The following is a 14,686-nucleotide window of genomic DNA, read 5'->3' on the forward strand; positions in this document are numbered from 1 at the left end:
CCTACTTAAGCCTCAGCAATGGCGGGTGCCCCTCCCCTAGCCTCGCTGCTGCCTCACGGTTAGATCCCGGCAGACTGCTGTGTTAACAATGAGGGAGGCTCCTTGGGCATGGGACCCTCCCGGCCAGGTGTGGGATATAATCTCCTGATGTGCCCGTTTGCTAAGACCCTTGGTAAAGCGCAGTATTGGGGTGGGAGTTACCTGATTTTCCAGGTGTTGTGTGTCTCAGTTCCCCTGGCTAGGAAAAGGGATTCCCTACCCCTTGCACTTCCCAGGTGAGGTGATGCCTCGCCCTGCTTCAGCTCTAGCTGGTCGGGCTGCAGCAGCTGACCAGCACCAATTGTCCACCACTCCCTAGTGAGATGAACCCAGTACCTCAGTTGAAAATGCAGAAATCACCTGTCTTCTGTGTCGCTCACGCTGGGAGTTGGAGACTGGAGCTGTTCCTATTTGGCCATCAGTGTGTGACTGAAAGCTTTTAAGTGGTAATTATTGCAGTTAACATAACTCTTCTCTCTGAAATGGAAATACACTGCAAGAAACACACTGACAAGTAATTCTGTACAATCGGTGAGGTATGTTTTTGTTGTTTACATACTTGCAGACCTCTGAGATGCTTATTTATTTTGAAGTCTTCCACTTAAATTCATATGGATCTGAATAATTTCCAATCTAATTTTATTTCCTCTGGTACTGTAAAATATTTTCAATTAAGAAGTGATATTTATTCTAATGTCACGCTGTGCTCAGAAATCTCACATTTTCTAAAGAAGATGCCAAAGTAATCTGTAGGATCCATTTTCAGTGTTTTCATGATTACAGGGATTCTTCTGTTTTGAAAATTCTTAGACCTAGTATAGCATAAGCATTAGTAGAAAAGGAATGGATATCTCTTATGCAAAGAATCATTTATGGATCTTTTGTAGGTATACAGATCCAATATCCTCTGGGGCGAGACACAGATCCCCATAATATCCCCATGTGTACAATTTTGCATTTGGTGCTTGGTTTTAGCTGACAGATGGGTAAAATCACAAATAACTGAATGACTCCCTACTGACTTCACAGCTGCACTGTGGAAGCTGAAGCTTGTGAATTACTGCAGGGACGGTCAACAAGAAGCTACACCATATTGCCCATATTCATGGGTAAGGATGTTGTTTGAAATATGAGCTTGGAATTATGCATAAAAAACAAATTTTATGAAACAGTCTTTTAAGGTATAATATTTCGTTTAGAAAAGGGTCATAAAATTTTAGTGGTTCTTGCTATGACTGTTCTGGAATTTAACAGCATCAAATTAGCATAAATATGTTTTCTCATATTTCTGACTTTTTTCTTGATGGCTTATGTGTCTTTTTAATATAATACTCTACATATTTAATTTGAAATTAAATGGTGTATGAATTTTGTTTGAATTATATTAAGAGATTGCATGTGTTTCAAAATTCCTGTTTATTCAGAACTGCATATAAGCAATAATAACTGAAAGTAATCCAAAATTACACTGATGGGAATGGTCTGAATTTTGTTTTATGACTTAAGTTAGCTTTGGAAATTTTACCTACCACTTATTCTTCCTTTCTTTTGGATTGTATCTGACTTTTGCACATGAGGAAGTAGGAGATCTTTCCTCATGTGCTTCTCATTTGGGAAGAAAAAGTGGAGAAAATGCCACTCTTCCTCTCACTACTTCATGAGGAATGAGGAGCAGAGTCTGTTTTGTGCTTTAATAACTACATTCTATACACATTAATAAAAATGATCCCAAATATATCACATGTATCAATTGGATTAGATAATTTCATAGAAAGAAATGAATAGGAACGAAAACAAAATTATGAAAGAAGTACATTCTTTTGTCCCTCAGAAATTCCTTGAGAAGGTAGAATGTTTTACCCTTATGGCTCAGGGAAAGAGTGTTCACATGGTACAAGTGGTTTTTGCCAATTTCCCTCAATCTATTGTTTTGAAAAACCATGTAACCATGTGGTTGGTAAACTGTAGCAGAGACTTCACATGATTTTCTGTTATAACGACAAGATTTCCAGGACTCCCTTTGGGTGGAGATATGGCCATGTGGCCACATTTTAGTCAATGAAAGTGCTCATTAAAAACATTTAGTCATTACGCATGTCCCATGGCTCATTTTCTTTTTTCTACTTCATTTTCTGGTATGCAGATTAAATGTTAGAGTCACCAGTAGCCATCCAATAGATTATGATAATGAATCCCACTCATGGGGATGTCAGGATGATAAACTGGAAAGAACCTTTGTTCCTGAGCACTGGGGAGCTATAATCCTAACCTTGTTCTTCCACCCTCCTTCATTTACATGAACAAGAAATACACTACTGTTATGTGAAAACTTATGTTGAACTTCACTGTTTCTTGCACTAAGTTTAACCCTAAGTCAATATTTCAGCCTGCAGGAAACATTTGAGAAAGCAACGTATTTTCTCCTTTCTAATTGAAATTCTATGTCCTTTGACCAATGTTTCCCCGATTCCTGTGCCACTCCATGCTCCCACCAACAGCCCCTGGTGACCATCATTCTTCTTTCTACTTCTAAATTTAACTTTTAAATTTTCTCATATACTTGGGCATTTGCATTTATCATCCTGTGCCTGGTTTATTTCACTTAATATAATGTCCTCCAGGTTTATCCAAGTTGTTACAAATAACAGGATTTTATTTATTTTTATAACTTATCAGTATTCCATTATCTATGTATACCATGATTTCTTTATTCATCCATTGATAGACACTTAAGTTGATTCTATATCTTTGCTATTAAAAATGATGCTGCAGTGAACATGGGAGTGAAGATATCTTCAAGATACTAATTTTATTTCCCTTAGATATATAGCTGGTAGTGGGACTGCTGGATCATGTGGTAGTAATAGTTTTAGTTTTATAGTAACCTCCATATTATTTTCTAAAATGGATGTACTAATTTACAGTCCCACCAACATTGTTCAAATGTTTTTCTCCACATCCTCACTGACATTTATCTTTTTTATATAATTTCCATTTTAACAGTTCTGATATTATTTCTTATTGGGGATTTAATTTGCATTTACCTGATGACTAAAAATGTTGAGACTTTCTTCATATATCTGTGGGTGATTAATATGTCTTCCTTTGAGAAATGTCTAGTCACAACTTTTGCCCATTTTAAAAATCAGGTTGTTTTCTTACTATTGGGTTTCTTACATATTTTAAATACTAACCCCTTATAAAATGTATGGTTTACAAGTATTTTCTCTCATTCTGTGCATTTTCACACTTTTGACTGTTATGTTGGTTGTGCAGAAGCTTTCTAGTTTGATGTAATATCATTTGTCTATCTTTGCTTTTGTTGTTTGTGATTTTGATTTCCTGTTCAAAAATATCATTGCTCAGATCAATTACATGGAGTTTTCCCCTTTTGTTTTCTTCTAGTAGTTTTACAATTTTAGGTCCTATGTGTAAGCCTTTAAGACATTTTGAGTAGATTTTTGTATATGATGTGAAAAGAATGTCTAATTATATTCTTTCACATGTGAATATCCAGTTGTAGCAACAACATTTATTGAAGATACTGTTCTTTTTCCATTGTGTGTTCTCATCAATGTATTGTAAATCAGTTGATTACAAATTTATGAATTGGGGTTTCTGTTCTGTTCCATTGGTTTATGTGTCCATTTTTATACCATGACCATGGCTCTTTTGGTTTCCTTAGCTTTGTAGCACATTTTGAAGTCAGGTAGTGTGATGTTCCTGCTTTGCTTATTTCACTGAAGATTATTTTTTGTTATTATTATTATACTTTAAGTTCTAGGGTACATGTGCATAACGGTCTATTGAGAATCTTTCATGGTTCCAAATGAATTTGGGGATATTTATTCAATTTCTGTGAAAAATGATACTGGAATGTTGATACAGTTTGCATTGAATGTGTAGATCTTTTTGGGCAGTTTGGGCACTTTGACAATATTGATCTTCCAATCCATGAATGTGAGTTAACTTCCCATTTATATGAGTTTTCTTCAGTTTTGTTCACCAATGTTTTATAGTTTTCAGTATAGAGGTATTTAACTTTTTTGGTTGTTTTTTTCCTAAGTACGTTATTTATTTTTTTCATAACTATTTTAAATGGTATTGTTTACTTGATTTTTTTGGTGGGGGGTGGTGGATAGTTTAATGTTAGTTTATAGAAACACTACTGGCTTGGGGATGTTAATTTTTATCCTGCAACTTTACTGAATTTGTGTATTAGTTCTAATAATTTTTGGTGGAATATTTAGTATTTTTTATATGTAATTATGTCACCTGAAAACAAGGACTGTTTAACTTTTCCTTTCCAATTTCAATGCCTTTTATTTCTTTTCTTTCCTTAATTTTTTTTTGACTAGGACTTACATTACTATCTTAAATAGAAGTGGCAGAGTTAGCGTCTTTTTCTTATTCCTGGTCTTAGAGGAAACACTTTCAACTTTTCACTGGAGTTTCATGTTACCTGTGGATTTCTTGAAGATGACCTTTGTTATGTTGAGGTATGTTTCTTCTGTGCATAATATGTTAAGCCTTTTTACTATGAGATGATGGTAAATTTAGTCATATCCTTTCTCTGCATCCATTAAGATGATCATGATTGTTGTCTTTCATTCTGTTCATGTGATATATCCCATTTATGGATTTGTATATGTTAAAATATTTTTGCAGCCCTGGTTTAAATACTATGCGATTATGGTGAATGATCCTTTAGGTGCACTTTTAAATTCAGTTTGCTAGTGTTTTCTTGAGGAATTTTCATCTATTTTATTAGGGATGTTGGCCTGTATTTTATTTCTTGTAATGTCCGTGTCTGGCTTTGGTATCAGGATAATTCTGGCCTTGTAAAAATGTTTGGAATTATTCCCTTTTCAGTTTTTTGAAAGAGATTGAGAATGATCGGTATTAGTTATTCTTTAGCATTTAGTAAAATTCAGCAGTGAAGTAATTGGGTCCTGGGATATTATGATATTTTCTGTTCAGATTTTCTATTTCTTTGTGATTCAGTCTTGGTAAGTTGTATGTATCAAGAAATGTATCCATTTTCTCTAGATTATCTAATTTGTTGGCATTTAATTATTCATATTAGTCTCATAATCTTTTGTATTTCTATGGCATCTAATATAATGTCACCTCTTTCATTCCTGACTTTGAGTCTTCTTTCATTCTTAGTTTAGCTAAAGATAAAATTGTTGATTTTCTTTTTTAAAAAACATTTCTTAGTTTCAGTGATCTTTTCCATTGTTGTTCTAGTATCTGTTTTAATTATTTCTACTTTGATTTTTTTTTTCATTTCTGGCAATTTTGACCTTTTTCTTTTTTTAGTTCATTTTTAAAAAGTTGTTTATTTAAGATTTTTTACCTCTGTTGAGGTAGGTGTTGATTGCAGTGAACTTCTCTCTTTGAACTGCTTTTTCTGCATCCCATTACGTTTTGGTATGTTGTATTTCCATTTTAATTACTTTTAAGATATTTTAAATTTCTTTTAATTTATTCATTGATACATTGGTTGTTCAGGAGCATGTTGTTTAATTTTTATGAATATGTGAATTTGCCAAAATTCCTCTTGATATTGATTTCTAGTTATACAACACTGTGGTTTAAAAATAGACTTGATATGATTTCAGTCTTCTTGAATTTGTTAAGAGTTATTTTCTTACCTGTGATCTCTCCTAGAAATATTTTGTGTGTGCTTGAGATGAATTTGTATTCTTCTGCTCTCGGTCGAATGTTCCACATTTGTGTATCATGTTCATTTGTTCTAAAGTATAATTTAAATATAATGTTTCCTCATTATCTTTTCTCTGAAAATCTGTCTCTGGGTATTGAAATCCCCTACTATTATTAAATTGTACCCTGTCTCTCCTTTCTATTAATATTTGGTTTATATTTTTAGGTGTTCTGATGTTAGTTGCATATATACACACACACACACACACACACACACACACACACACAGAGTTGGATAACTTCTTAATGAATTTGCCTCTGTATCACTATATAATTATCTATTTGGGGTTGGAAGCTCTTAGTAAAATCCTTTTTTGTAGTTAGAAGAGACTTGACTTGTTACCATCTATGTCTCAACAGGGAAATCGTGTTGTCCATATGCCATTTTCATTATTGAGATGTTAACGGGGGATAAACATTTACCATTAAATTAGCCTGGTTGAATTCTGTACCAGTTGGGATTCCAGAAAACAGAGTCAACTGATATATAACAAGCATATGTGCTGTATAAATGGATGATGATTATATACTAAATTTAACTTAGTGTAAGAATTAAATTAGAATTTCTATCTTTCTAACCAATTCACCAATATAGGACATTGAATAACCAACTTAAGGAAAATTTGAATTTGAATGGAGGATATACCTTTGCTAAATTATTTCCTTAGGGTAGAGAAAAAAAAGAGTAACAAACAGAAAGTATGAAAATATATCATTTAAAATAAAAAAGGACATGTATTTTATACACAGGAATGAATAAATCATGTAGATACAAACACACAGAGATCTAAATGAACTGAGCTACATACCACACGTATATTAGTAGGAAGACTTAGTATCATAAGTCATAAGTATTGCACATGTATGTATTATGACAAAATGTAAAAAAAAATTCTTGAAGAGCAAGGTGGCATGATATATACTATTGAATATTAATATACATCATCATTACAAATTACAAAATGTTTAAGACTATGTGGAATAGTTCCAGAGATATAAATTAACAATGAAAAGTAATAGAGAAAGACATATGCATATTATCATTTGATGTCCTATTTAATTGTGATGCTGGGTCAATTGTTTTCCTATAGAACATAAAAGAAATCCAAATCGGTGCCTTACCTCATGCAAACATATAAATTGTACATTGATTAATAATCTGTGTATTCAAAATCTACATGTGTAAAGGCACATTACTTGAAAACTTAAACGTAGTGTTTTGGGTTGGCTAGGGAACAAGAATCAAAGTGAATGATATGGATAAGAATAATTTATTTTAGAGATCAGATCTTTCACGTTTTTTGAAAAGCTAAGATGCTAAAGAGCTAAAAAGAATCGATTAGAATATAAGAGACATAATTAACCAAGAACAACACAGTGGTGCTAGTGAAGAAGTCTATGGAAGGTGGTTTTCTTCATTTCTGGTAGTGGACTTGGAGCCACTGTACAGTGACTGATAGTCAAGAAGGAAAGATGTATGCAAAGTGAGGAGAGTAAGATCAGAAATCATAAAGACAAATTAAAATCTTTTTCTCACTGCCTCTACCCTTGACATGACAGCTGATCAGCAGGAGAAGTTCATACCACTTGAGCTGAATCTATCTGCACATGCACCTGGCCCAGGAAGCTGCAATGGGAGATCTGATGAGCAGTAGAGAACTGAACCAAAGCCCTTGGCTTTTGCTCCATACCAGTCAGGTGAGCCTGCAGATAAACCACAAGATGTGCAAGTGTTTGCTTACTTGAAATAATACTCACAGCTTAATAGCTTTACTTCTGCCTTACAAACCTAATTGAAAACAAAATAAGAAAAGTCTTATTGCCAACCTAAACACAGAAAGGAGTAAGGAAAGGGTTACTACAACAGGAAAAAAGACATACAAACTATAAAGTTAAAGTAATGAAGTTAACTAAACAAAATTAAAATCTTCGGTTTTTCAAAAGACAACACAAAATTAAAAATACATGCCACAGCCTGCACAATATATTTGCAATACACACACTCATGTAGATTAACAGTTGTAGTATAAATTTTCATATAAAGGTATGTGCCAAAAGAAAATAAAACAATAGATATGATGAAATAATTGATAGATCAGAAGTTGAAAAGTCAGCAAATGTTTGAAAATATACTCAACCTCGTAATATCCAGTTAATATGCTTTGGAAATGTATGTAGTAACCTCAATTCCATGTGATTGGTGGAAACTAAATAGTTGGATGAAACCAAATGCTGTGAATATGTGGAAGAATAGGATACCTCAAAAACTGGTAAGTGGGAAATCCATTAAAATATGCACTAAAAGAAAATTGGGGCAATATCTAGGAAAGTAAAATATTGTCATAACTTTGGGTCCAGCATTTCTACTCCTGGTTATACGCTCTGCAGACATCATCACCTTTGTACAAAAGTAGATTTGTACAATGTTTTTATTTTATCATCATTTGTAATTACAAATATTAGAAAGGAACAATCCTCTGAAGAATAGGAAAGCTGTACCCTTTTGTCCAAGAAATTTTTATGAAATTCCAATATATTTGTGAACATATCAACATGAATAAATTATCAAACATAATATTAAGCCAAAATACATAAGTATATAGAGAATAGGTTGTACAAGAAAAAAATGAAATTAAAAGCTATTATATCTTTACAAAAAATTACATCCTTTATATGTGTGTCCAGTAACTAAACAAAAAATTCAATAAAAAAGATACATTTAAACCTCTAGATGACTGAGCTAGAATCAGGAATCCAATTCCTGAACTGATCAGGAATCCAGTAATAATTTATTTTTAATTTGTAAAATACAATTTGTAGTTCTTTGGGGAGATACTAATGATTGATAAATTATTATTTATGCTCTTTTTAAGTGGTGATATAAATCAGCAAACCTTCTGTCATTGAACAGCCATGGAAAACTTGCATAAGCAGTGACTAGACATTCATGGACTAATTGCATAAATCCATTTCTTTAGCATGAAATTAAGTCTCAAATAAGATAAAGAGCTAAATTTTGTGTAACAATTTATTTAGTGAATTAACTCTTCAAATATATACCCTTACCTCCAACTTATCTTCCACTCCCACTCATCTTCCACTCCCACTCCAACAAAAAAGGGGGAGGGAATAACATGCTAGTGCTGGATTTTAGATAATTTTCCTTATGTATTCATGTGCATCAGCACCTCTGGAGGGGTTGCTATAAAACATACTGCTGGGCCCCAACCCTAGACTTTCTAATTCAATAGATCTGACATGAAATGACTTGTATTTCTAACAAGTTCCACATGATGTCCATTCTCCTGACCTGGAGGCCACTCTATGACTGCCACTCCATGAGACCCAGGCAAGCAGCACCAGCAACATAAAGAGCACCATAGGTTTATTAGAAATGTAGAATTTCTGGCTCCAACCCACATCTGCTGCACATGTTTTGTATCATTTATAATATAACAATGTTTTTTAAAAAATACATTTTTCTTTTACAATAGTTTTCTAATTACAGAAAAATTGTGAAGATAGTGCAGAGTTCCTATATATTTGAGTTTCCTTATGTAGTGTCTTATGTTACTATAGTATACTTGTCACAATTATTGAACCTGTACAATATGTTATTAAATAAAGTTCACAACTTATTGAAATTTCCTTAGATTGTATTTACAATTCTTTTCCTCTTCCAGAATCTCATCATGATATCGTGTTGCATTGTGTAGTCATGCCTCCACAGGCTCTTCTTGGCTGTGACTGCTACGTTTTCCTTGGTTTTGCCCACCTTACGGTTTACAGAAGTAGTGGTCAGGTATTTGGTAGTATATCCCTCACTTGGGCTTTGCTTGATGCTTCTCTCCTGAGAAAACTGGGGATATGCATTTTGGGGAGGAAGGCCACAGAGATGAAGTGACGTTCTTTTCACATCATATCAGTGCTACGTACTATCAAAAGGGCTAATCACTGTTGATATCAATTTTAATCACCTGGCTAAGATATTCTTTGTCAGGATTTTGACTTTAAAGTTACTCTTTATGCTTTTCCTTCTCAGAAAATGCTTTTTGAAATGAAGTCACTCTGTGCAGCTGACATTTAGAAAGTAGGAAATTATGGTGACAGAGTATCTGTATAAATTATGTGCAGTTCTTTTCAGAGTTTGGAATTATAGCATTCCTATAAATCTTATTACTAATGGCTCCACGAATTGTGCACAACTGATATGTACTAGTGCACACCTTAAAAGCATGTAGACATGAGCTGTATTTGAAAAAACATTCAGATGGAAGAGCTACCTGTTTTGGAGTGAATCTTAATTGGAACTTAATGATGCCTCCTAGTAATTTACTGGTTTAGTTGAACCTACAATATCAGCTGTAGCCCAAAAACTGTAAGAGCTACAATTCATGCAATTCATCAGCTGCCAAGGCCCACCTGGACTGCACCTGCAAAACCAACTGTGGTTTCTTTGCTCTCACAATTCATGTCAGGGTTTTTCAGCCAATGCATCATTGGTTTCGAATTTTATATTGTTCCTCTCTCAATCCTCCACCTCTCTAGTTTCTAAATGATAGAGAATAATTAGGTGAGGTTTAAACTCTCTGGACTATTCAGGGTTTGTGGAGAATAGGAAGGTTTCTTCCAGGTTACAGCACAATTTGAAGAGCCTGTCAAGAAGTGTCCAATATTAACAAGTAGAAAAGCAGCATGAGTATGAGGATGGCATTTCCCACAATACTTAGTACATGGAAAAAATGTAGAACATACAAAAAAAAGCAGATTGTAAAAAAATTTCACAAATAAAATAGTTATAAAATTTATAATTCACATTTTAATATTTTATTATGGTAAAATATATAGTATAAAATTTGCCATTTTAACCTCAAGTATACAATTCAGTGGCATAATTGTATTTACAGTTTTGTGCAACAATCACCACTATTTTCAAAAATTTTCAGCACTCCAAACAGTAACTCTATCATTTAGTAACAACTCCCCATTTTTTATTCCTAATCCATCCCCCAGTAAACTCTAAACTAAATCTTGTCTCTGTGAATCTCCCTGTTCTAAATATTTGTTTAAGAGGAATCATACAACATTGATCCTTTGTGTCTGGCTAATTTCACTTTGCATAATGTTTAAAAGCTTTATCCATATAGTGACATGTATCAGAACTTCATTCTTTTTTATGGCTCAATTATATTCCACAGTATGCACACATGCCACATTTTGTTTATCCATTCATCTGCTGATAGACACACGTGGGTTATTTCCTCCTTTTGGCTATTGTGAATAATGCTGCTATAAACACTAGTGTGCATTTATCTGAGTTCATGTTTTGCATTCAGCATTTTAAGGTTTCACCAAACTGTCTTCCACAGCAGCTGCATCGTTTTACATGCGGACCAACAAAGTATGATTCTCCAAATTTCCCAGTTACTCGTCAACTCTTGTTCTCCATTTTCTAACTATAGTGATACTAGTAGGTATAACATGACGTCATTGTGATTTTGATTTGCAATGGCCTAATAACTAATGGTTTTTGAACAACTTTCATGTTGTACTCATTGGCCATTTGCATATCTGTAGCAAAATGTCTATTCAAATCCTTTGTCTGCTTTTAATTGGGTTGTTTTGTCTTTTTGTTGTGGAGTTGTAGGTTTTTAAGTCTTGATATAAATCTCTTATAAGATACATACTTCACAGTACATTATCTCATCTTTTAAATAAGTTATTTCACTCTCTTACTGATGTTTTTATTATCTAAAGGTTTTAATACTTTTTAAAACTTGTACTGTGAATATGATATGCCCTGTGATTAACAAATTTAGTTATTAATTTTTTAAAATAATTGCATGAATATTTTTGTCCTATTTGTTCTGTTCCTACTTCATGAACACCAATGGTCTGTTTGACAGATTGTCATTTTCCATATTTCATACTAATTCTTTTTTCTTCTGCATTTTTTTCTTTCCAATCTTTGTGAATGTATTTTTCTTGCCTTGATAGTCTGACTAGAACCTCCAGCACACACACACACACACACACCTATATATATGTGTGTGTGTGTGCATATATATATATATTTTTTTTTAAATTTTTTTTGAGACAGAACTTTGCTTTTGTCCCCCAGGCTGGAGTGCAATGGCACAATCTCAGCTCACTGCAACCTCTGCCTCCTGGGTTCAAGCGATTCTCCTGCCTTAGCCTCCTGAGTACCCGGGATTATGGGCACCCGCCAGCATACCCAGCTAATTTGTGTATTTTTGGTAGAGACAGAGTTTTTACCGTGTTGGCCAGGCTGGTCTAGAACTCCTGACCTCAAGTGAACCACCCACCTCAGCATCCCAAAAATGCTGGGATTACAGTCTTGAGCCACCACACCCAGCCTCCAGTATAATGTTAAATAATGGATGTGTTCCCAATCTTAGGGGACAGTTAGCCTTTCACTATTGCATACAATTTTACTCATGCAATATTATATATTTTTATTTCTATATTTTTAGCTTTGATATAAAAAATATTAAAAATTCAAGGAGCACAACATGTAGATTGCATATACATATACATTGCAAAATTATTACAATAAAATTAATTAAAATATCAATCTATTGAATTTATTTTACTATTCACATGTGTGCACCGGAGAGGACACTTAAGATCTACTCTCCTAACAAATGTAAGTAGTACACTATTTTTTATTATAGTCACCATGCTATAATTTAGATTCTAGAACTTACAAGTAAAAGTTTGTACCCTTTGACCAAAATCTCTTTATTTCCCCCATTTCCCACCCTTGGCAACCACCAACCACCATTCTACTTTCCGCTGTTATAAGATATATATATATATTTTTTTGGATTCCAAGTATAAGTGAGATCATACAGTATTTGTGTTTTTGTGTTTGGCTTATTTCATTTAGCATAGTGCCCTCATTTTATAGCTGAATAATATGTCACTGTAATAAATAGACACACACACACAACCATATATAGATTTTGGTTTGACTTGCTTGTTTTCTTTAAGATATAAAGCTAGGTTATAAATTTAAGATTTTTCTTCTTTTTTAAATTTGTTGGTTATAGTTAAAATATCTCTCTAAGTACTGCATTTTCTATGACCCATATGACTTTGTATGTGGTGTTTTTACTTTCATTTCTCTCAAGATATTTTCTAATATTTTCTAATTTCCCTTGTGCTTTATTCAATGAATTTGTTTAAAAGGTTTTCATTTAATTTTCGTATATTTGTGAGTTTTCCAGTATTTTTCTGTTATTAATTTCTGGTTACATTTTTTTGTGTTCAGAAGGAAAACACATTGTAATATTTCAATCTCCTTAAATTTGTTAAGGCTTATTTTATGGTCTAAGTTGTGGTATATGCTGGAGAATGTTCTATGTAACTCTTGCCCTATCTAGAACTTCCAGTTGTATGTTGAATAAAAAATGTGTCTTCTGTGTTGGGTGGAATAGTTTGTGTATATATCTGTTAGGTTTAATTGGTTTATTATATCATTCATTCCACTATTTTCTTATTGGTTTTCTGTCTGTTCATCTCATTATTAAGAGACATTCAAGTGCTCTTTTGGTGACTGTTTTTATTATTTTGCTTTCAGCCTCTTCTTGTCTTTGCATCTAAAGTAACTTTCTTGTAGGTGGCACATACAGATAGATCATTTCATTAAATTGTTCTTCTAACCTTTGCCTTTTAATTAAAGATTTAATGCATTTTATTAATTACTTATCAGAAAGGAGTTACTTAACATCCATTTGTTTTATGTTTGTTGTATATGTTTTTTTTCCTCAATTTTTCAATTATTTCATTTTTGTAACTAGTTGATATTTTTGTCGTGTACCACTTTGATTACCTCCTTTCTTTTATATGTGTTTTAATTTTGTAGTGGTTACCTTCGGGATTACAGTTAAGATCTTACATTTATAACAACTTAGTTTTAATTATATCACCATTATTTCAGCAGTATACAAATGCTCTGCTTCTATACATCTTCGTCTACCTCTTCATATATTGTTATTGTCACTGACTACATCTTTATACATTATGTACCCATTGACATAAGTTTATAATTATTTTGTGCTTTTTCTCTAAATTCATATAGGAAATAAAGAGGAGTTTCAACCCCAAAGTTTGGTAATATTGCCATTTACATTTACATATGTAATTACCTTATTTTTAAAAAATTATACAGATTCAAGTTGATGTCTAGTGTCCTTTCGTTTCAGTCTAAATTCTTTATAGGGCAGGTCTACCAGTAATAAACCCTCTTATATTTAGTTTATCTGTGCATGCATTAATTTATTTTTCATTCTTCAACAAGATATAGATATATAATATGGATATAAAATTGTTTTACATTAGAAAATTGGGCAAGTTGTAGAATTATTTATTTTCTTTTACAAGTTTAAATGTCATCCCACTGCCTTCTGGTCCCCATCATGTTTGATGAGAAATCATCTATAAATTTTACCGGGGATCCCTTCTATGTGAGGATTTGCTTCTTTCTTGCTGCTTTAAAGATTCTCTATTTCTTTTTTTCTTTTGGCAACTTGATTATAATCTTTCTCTGTGTGGATTTTTTTGAGTTTGTCCTAGTTGGAGATTCTTTAGCTTCTTAGGTATGCAGTTCATATTTTCAGATTGGAGAAGGTTTTGACCATGATTTCTTCAGATATTTTTTTTCTGGTCCATTCTCTTCCTCTTCTTCTTCTGAGACTCCCATAAAATACAGGTTGGTCCTCTTGTCCCAAATGCCCCTTGAATTCTAATCACATTTTAAAATTCATTTTCTTTCTGCTACTAAAATTGTATTATCAGTTATTCAATCTTCATCTTCACTGATTCTTTTTTCTATCTACTCAAAATTGTTGAATCCATTTAGTGATTTTTTTAAAAGTTGAGTTACTTTTGAGTTCTA

The 14,686-nt window shown here is 32.9% G+C and overlaps 1 long non-coding RNA gene across 1 annotated transcript in view; it reads left to right on the forward strand.

Annotated features, from left to right (window-relative positions):
* Positions 1-10,579, forward strand: part of LOC108536021 (uncharacterized) — a 248,731-nt gene extending 238,152 nt beyond the window's left edge. The window contains exons 5-6 of the long non-coding RNA XR_001887399.1: positions 7,327-7,464; positions 9,450-10,579. This is a non-coding gene — a long non-coding RNA (uncharacterized LOC108536021). The remainder of the gene's footprint in view (positions 1-7,326; positions 7,465-9,449) is intronic.
* Positions 10,580-14,686: the final 4,107 nt, after the last annotated feature.

This window comes from Rhinopithecus bieti, unplaced genomic scaffold (genome assembly GCF_001698545.2).
Source record: "Rhinopithecus bieti isolate Rb0 unplaced genomic scaffold, ASM169854v2 scaffold_1244, whole genome shotgun sequence".
Lineage (NCBI taxonomy): Eukaryota > Metazoa > Chordata > Mammalia > Primates > Cercopithecidae > Rhinopithecus > Rhinopithecus bieti.